The following is a 6,000-nucleotide window of genomic DNA, read 5'->3' on the forward strand; positions in this document are numbered from 1 at the left end:
ATAAAAATTTTTACAAGTGGGGGAAAAGTATGAAACTACAGCCCACATATGCTGTAAGAGAAACACATAAAAAGACACAGACAGCCAAACAAACAATGACCACAATGCATGCATTTAGTTGCACATGGCAAAGTGGTTACAAAGCCCTGTAAGAGAATTTAACTAGAAGGAAGAAAGTAAATGCACTGACCAAGCAGTGCTATCATGCCATGTCATGAACATGGAAATGGTGGTCCTGATGGGAAACAAACTAAACAATATTTTTTTTCTTTTCTTTAAACAAATGGCTGTATCTGCATTTTGGTGACTGGAAATTCATATGAGAGACCACTTCAATCAAAATTTTAAATTTTATGAAAATTATGACAAAATCAGGAATATAAAATGTGCCACTGATGTTTTGATAACATAGGATTATGATAAAATATTAGGATAAAATTTTATGTGTTTCACATCAAATGGTATTTTTAAAAATAGCAACTATTGGGTGCAATATAATTGTAGTCTACAGTTTCCAACCTACATAGAACTTTACGAGATACCATAACTATTACTTTCAAATTTTACTGGTATCAAGAGGACATTTCAAAGATGCCTAGCTTTGTCCCAAAGGTAGAGGTCGAATTATCAGCTGAATTACAGGTGTAAGTAGCCTTGATGGTAGAAATGTACCAACAAGTCTAATCTTGTATATTTTGATTTGCCTACTGAGTGACTTATAAATCAGTTACATGAAAACAAAGGCACAAAGTCAAACAACATTAACTTCAGCACACTGTTCTCTCCTTCATCGACAAAATACTAACTAGGACAAATTTGCACCATGACTACATATGGCCTTGAGATGAATCTTTTTTTTTTTTTTTTTTAATTTATTAATCATCCATTTTCTTATCTTGCTACAAAAGCAAAGGCCTGGAACCTTACTTATGGATACCACCAGTGAAGGGGATGTAAAGGGCTGTTACAGATACCAGCTAAACTAATGTACTGTAGAATGGGTTAAATAAAGTTGATGAAATAAGAGTATTGTGCATCATTTATAGAAAGGAAGCAGGCATTTTGAAGCACAACTAAAAAGCAAAAATCAATGCACTACAGAGTTCAGACCTAATTTAGGGCAGCCATACATTCACATATCTAGAAAGTGAAATTCAAAGATAAAGATATGCAGTATCACAAATTAAAGAGGAAGTCTGAGCAAGGCAAGGCTTCACATCAAAGGCTCTTAGGATACAGTAGTTGTGTACCATAGCTACATTACTCACATGCCTCACAAAATACCTTCTTTCAGATCAGTACTTCCTAGCCATACTAAATATATATTCTATCTTTCATATCTTTTATTGGTCAATTCTTTAAAAACAAATCCAAAATATTCTTACTATTTCATTATGAATTATGTTTCATTGTTTTTAATGATTAGTATTTCTGACTTATATGATGTCTACATTTACTATTTTTATGTGTGGTTTTGGGTATAACTTTGGGTCCCCTGGTTGCTTCCCTTTTTAACCTGACCAAAGCTCAGCCTTAAACCCAAGTACTTCCATAGACATCCAAGCAATCAAGCAGCAAAGGCAAGCAAGCTCTAAGTACATAACAGAAGGAAGTGCCACATAAATAAATGACTTCATACAACAGAGTTTAAGACCTTCAACAATGTGACATACCTCAATGGCTTTGTCTTTCCCTACTGCCCAACAAACTTATTCATATGTAGAAACATCCCCATATAATGGATTAAACCTGTCTGCATTATAAAACCCTACCAACACTATGGGCCACACTTATAAATCTTTAGCCAGCCTTGGCCATCAGAAAGTAGGATTTCACCCATTTTTTTTTTCTAGTTCATTAGTAAGTAGGATTTTACCTAGTTTTCCTGGGTTTCTGGCTTATCTACAAAATCTACTGGTGATTTTTGTTATATCCAATGACATTAGTGAAGTTCTACTTTGTAACGGTAGAAAGCATTCCCCAGAGCTGGCGAAGAGTTTTTAAGTATGGCCATATAACTTAAACGCTTTCACCTGTGGGAGACATCACTGTACTGAAGGCTTTCCAACACAAATCCCGAACACACTGAGGAGGTGAGTGAAAAGCCAAGACCAAGCAGTTGGCAGCAGAAGACCTTAACCTCAGAACAAAACTCCAAATAAAATAAATAAGCACTGAAACCTTTCCTTACAAGGAACCATGCTCATTCAGTCAATAGTAACACAGAGATCACAAACATACAACACCAGCACCTGGCTACATTCTGGCAGAAATAAATAAATAGAGCAAGAGAGAGAGAGAGAGAGAGAGAGCGAGAGAGAGGGAGAAAGAGAGAGAGAGGAAGGGAGGAGGGAAGGGAGGGAGGAAGGGAGGGAGGAAGGAAGGGAGGGAGAGAGGGAGGAAGGGAGGGAGAGAGGGAGGAAGGGAGGGAGGAAGGAAGGGAGTGAAGGAGGGAGGAAGGAAGGGAGAGAAGGAGGGAGGGAGGGAGGAAGGGAGGGAGGGAGGAAGGGAGAGAGGGAGGAAGAGAGAGAGGGAGGAAGGGAGGAAGAGAGAGAGAGGGAGGAAGGGAGGAGGAGAGGGAGAGAGGGAGGGAGGGAGGGAGGAAGGGAGAGAGAGATGGAGGGAGGGAGGGAGTGAGTGAGAGAGAGAGAGGGGGGGGCAGGGGGAGAGGGGGGGCAGGGGGAGAGAGGGGGGGCAGGGGGAGAGGGGGGCAGGGGGAGAGGGGGGGCAGGGGGAGAGAGGGGGGGCAGGGGGAGAGGGGGGCAGGGGGAGAGAGGGGGGCAGGGAAGAGAGAGAGAGAGAGAGAGAGAGAGAGAGAGAGAGAGAGAGAGAGGGGGGGAGGAGAGAGAAAGATGGGGAGAGGTAGTGAGCTAGGGAAGGGAGAGAGGTAGAGAAGGGAGAGAGGGAAGAGAAGGGAAAGGGGGAAGAGAGGGAAAGGGCGAAGAGTGGGAGAGGGGGGAAAAGAGGGAGAGAGAGGAGTGAGTGGGGGAGCATAGGGAGAGAAGGAAGAGAGGGAAGAGAAGGGGAGAGGGAAAGGGAAAGGGAGAGGGGAGTGAGAGAGAGAGGGGGAGGGGGAGGGAGAGAGAGAAGGAGAGAGGGGGAGGGGGAGAGAGAGAGAGAAGGAGAGAGGGGGAGGGGGGAGAGAGAGAGAAGGAGAGAGGGGGAGGGGGGAGAGAGAGAAGGAGAGAGGGGGAGGGGGGAGAGAGAGAGGGAGAGAGGGGGAGGGGGGAGAGAGAGAAGGAGAGAGGGGGAGGGGGGAGAGAGAGAGGGAGAGAGGGGGAGGGGGGAGAGAGGGGGGGGGGGGAGAGAGGGGGTGGGGGAGAGGGGGAGGGGGAGGGGGAGAGAGAGGGGGAGGGAGAGAGGGGGAGGGGGAGAGAGGGGGAGGGGGAGAGAGAGGGGGAGGGGGGAGAGAGGGGGAGCGAGGGGGAGGGGGAGAGAAGGGGAGGGGGAGAGAAGGGGAGGGGGAGAGAGGGGGGGAACGAGATAAAGAGAGAAGGGGAAAGAGAGATGGAAAAAGGAGAATGGGGAAGGGAGGGAGGGAGGGAGAGAGAAGATAGGAGAGGGATGACAGAAGAAAGACAAGAGAGAGGGAGGGAGTGGAGGGAGAGGAGGAGGGGAGGGAGAGGGGTAGGAGGAGGGAGAGGGGCAGGAGGGGAGGGAGAGGGGGAGGAGGGGAGGGAGAGGGGGAGGAGGGGAGGGAGAGGGGGAGGGGGGGAGGAGCGGCGTTAGTGGGGGAAGGAGGGGGAGGGAGAGTGGATGGTCAGTGTACGTTGGGGGTGTGAGTTGGATGTGCTGGACGAGCGTTGGCGAGCGAGGCGATATGTCTGCAGTTGGATGCGTCGGTGCGGTCGTGTGGGAGACGAGTAGGGTAACGTCGGTGAGAGGGGAGAGAGTGAGGGAGCGAGGGGGAGGAGGGGGGAGGAGGGAGAGGGAGGGAGAGGGGCGGTGAGGGAGATAGGAGGGGAGGGGAGGGGAGCGAGGGAGCGGAGGGAGTGGGTGTGAGAGAGGGAGTGGGAGTGAGAGGTGGAAGGGAGAGGGGAGGGAGAGGAGAGAATGGGGAGGATCCGAGAGAGAGGAGGGGGAGGAAAATGAATGGCGAGGAAAGGGGAGAGGGAGAGGAGGGGAGAATGGGAGGAACGGAGAGAGGGGGAAGGAGACGTGAGAATGGGGAGGGGAAGGGAAGGAAGGAGAGGACGGAGGAGGGACGAGAGATAGAATGAGGAGAGGATGGGACGAGAGAGATTAGAGGAGGGAGAGAAGAGAGAGAGAGATGAGATGACGATGGGAGGAGAGAGAGAGAGAGAGGAGAGAGAAAGATAGGGAGGAGAGAGAAAGATAGGGAGGAGGGAGGGGAGGAGGGAGGGGAGGAGGGAGGGAAGGAGGGAGGGGAGGGAGAGAGAGAAAGAGAGAGAGAGAGAGAGAGAGGGAGGGGGGGAGAGGAGAGGGAGAGAGAGAGGGGGAGAGAGAGAGAGAGAGGGGGGGAGAGAGAAGAGAGAAAGAGGTATTGGGACATAGGGAGAAGATGGTGAGAGGGGGAGAGGAGGAGAGGGGAAGAAGAGAGAGGAAGAGAAGGGGTATGGGAGAAAGGTTGAGAGGGGTAAGAAGGAAGAGAGGGGGACAGGGGTGACAAAAGAGAGGAAAGTGGGGTGATGAAAGAGAGGGGGAGGGGGGTGACAAGAGAGAAAGAGAGGGGATGAAGAGGGAAGCATGGGAGACAAGGGTGGCAAAAGAGAGAGAGAGAGAGAGAGAGAGAGAGAGAGAGAGAGAGAGAGAGAGAGAGAGAGAGAGAGAGAGAGATGAGAGAAGAATGGGAGGGAGGGAGGGATTGAGAGAGGGGGGAGTGGGAGAGAGGGGGATGTGATGGGGGAAAAAGGGAGAGAGTGAAATGGGGAGGAGAGGGGAAGAAACAAGTGACAGGGGAAGAGGAGAAAAAAATAGCAGGTGGATTGGGAAAGTAACAACAGTTCAAAGAAATGACACGTAAGTATTCAGAAGTAACACTGCAAAAAATAAATACACAAATAGATAAATAAACGACTGAAACAAATAATAATGAAAATAATAAAAGCAATCATTACCCAGTAAAGGGCCTCAATTTGGAAGAGGACGTATTGTAGTCCATTGCTAAACATTCATTGGCTTTGCAATTGTATATGGGCTTTATGGGTGCATGTGGCAACAGCGAATTTCAGCATGGTATGCATTTCTTATCGTCCACTTAATAATAAACAGTGCCTAAGCCTAGCCGTGTGAAATCCGACAACATTCCTGCTTAATGAGAAACACCGAGCATATGAACAAATCTGGTATTCTACGACATCTACAAACTAACTCATGCTCTATTGTCTATGCTATGCCCTGCGAAGGCATGTTGATAGGAATTGGAGCCTATGCAACTAAGGAGACATAACACGCTCTCAAAGCCAAAAAAAATATATATATACAAAATAAAGAAATATAAAACAAAATGACACATGACTACCCTTGTCAGCCCTGCTGACAATTACTTTTGCTGGCATCAGGGAGAACGGAAGGATGGCAGGATACGTAGGAAGGTTTAAATGAGGCAGGGAAGAGGAGAGGGGGAGGTTAAGGGAAAGTAATAAAAGAAAAAAATTAGACAGCTGGAAATGATATCATTAACCCTCTCCTTCACTGGCAGTATAGTTGCAAAGGCAGTACAGCGGGCAATATATGAAATTAAAATATTCAAAACATTCAAGTATTCTAAACCTATCCAAAAATTCACCTCAATCAATATACAAAATATACATAAATTTCCAAATACATATGTGGAAGAATAAAATCTAGTCTGAAACAGTTGCATAAATTTATATAACCATCTTACTAAAATATGTTGAATAGGAAAAAAAAAAACTTAATGAAAAACTAAAACATATCACCAGGGATCAATGATAGGTACTGTGCTTGCATGTGGTAGTCCTGAAGGATGGATGTCAGAAAAGATCAGTTTCCTAATCTCGAGGTCCATCAAGAAGA

At 47.0% G+C, this 6,000-nt stretch overlaps 1 protein-coding gene across 2 annotated transcripts in view; it reads right to left on the reverse strand.

Annotated features, from left to right (window-relative positions):
• LPCAT (lysophosphatidylcholine acyltransferase) overlaps positions 1–6,000 on the reverse strand; it is a 72,036-nt gene that overhangs the window by 24,310 nt on the left and 41,726 nt on the right. The gene's annotated exons all lie outside the window — the stretch shown is intronic.

This window comes from Oratosquilla oratoria, chromosome 21 (genome assembly GCF_046742065.1).
Source record: "Oratosquilla oratoria isolate Oo_2021 chromosome 21, ASM4674206v1, whole genome shotgun sequence".
Classification (NCBI taxonomy): Eukaryota; Metazoa; Arthropoda; class Malacostraca; order Stomatopoda; family Squillidae; genus Oratosquilla; species Oratosquilla oratoria.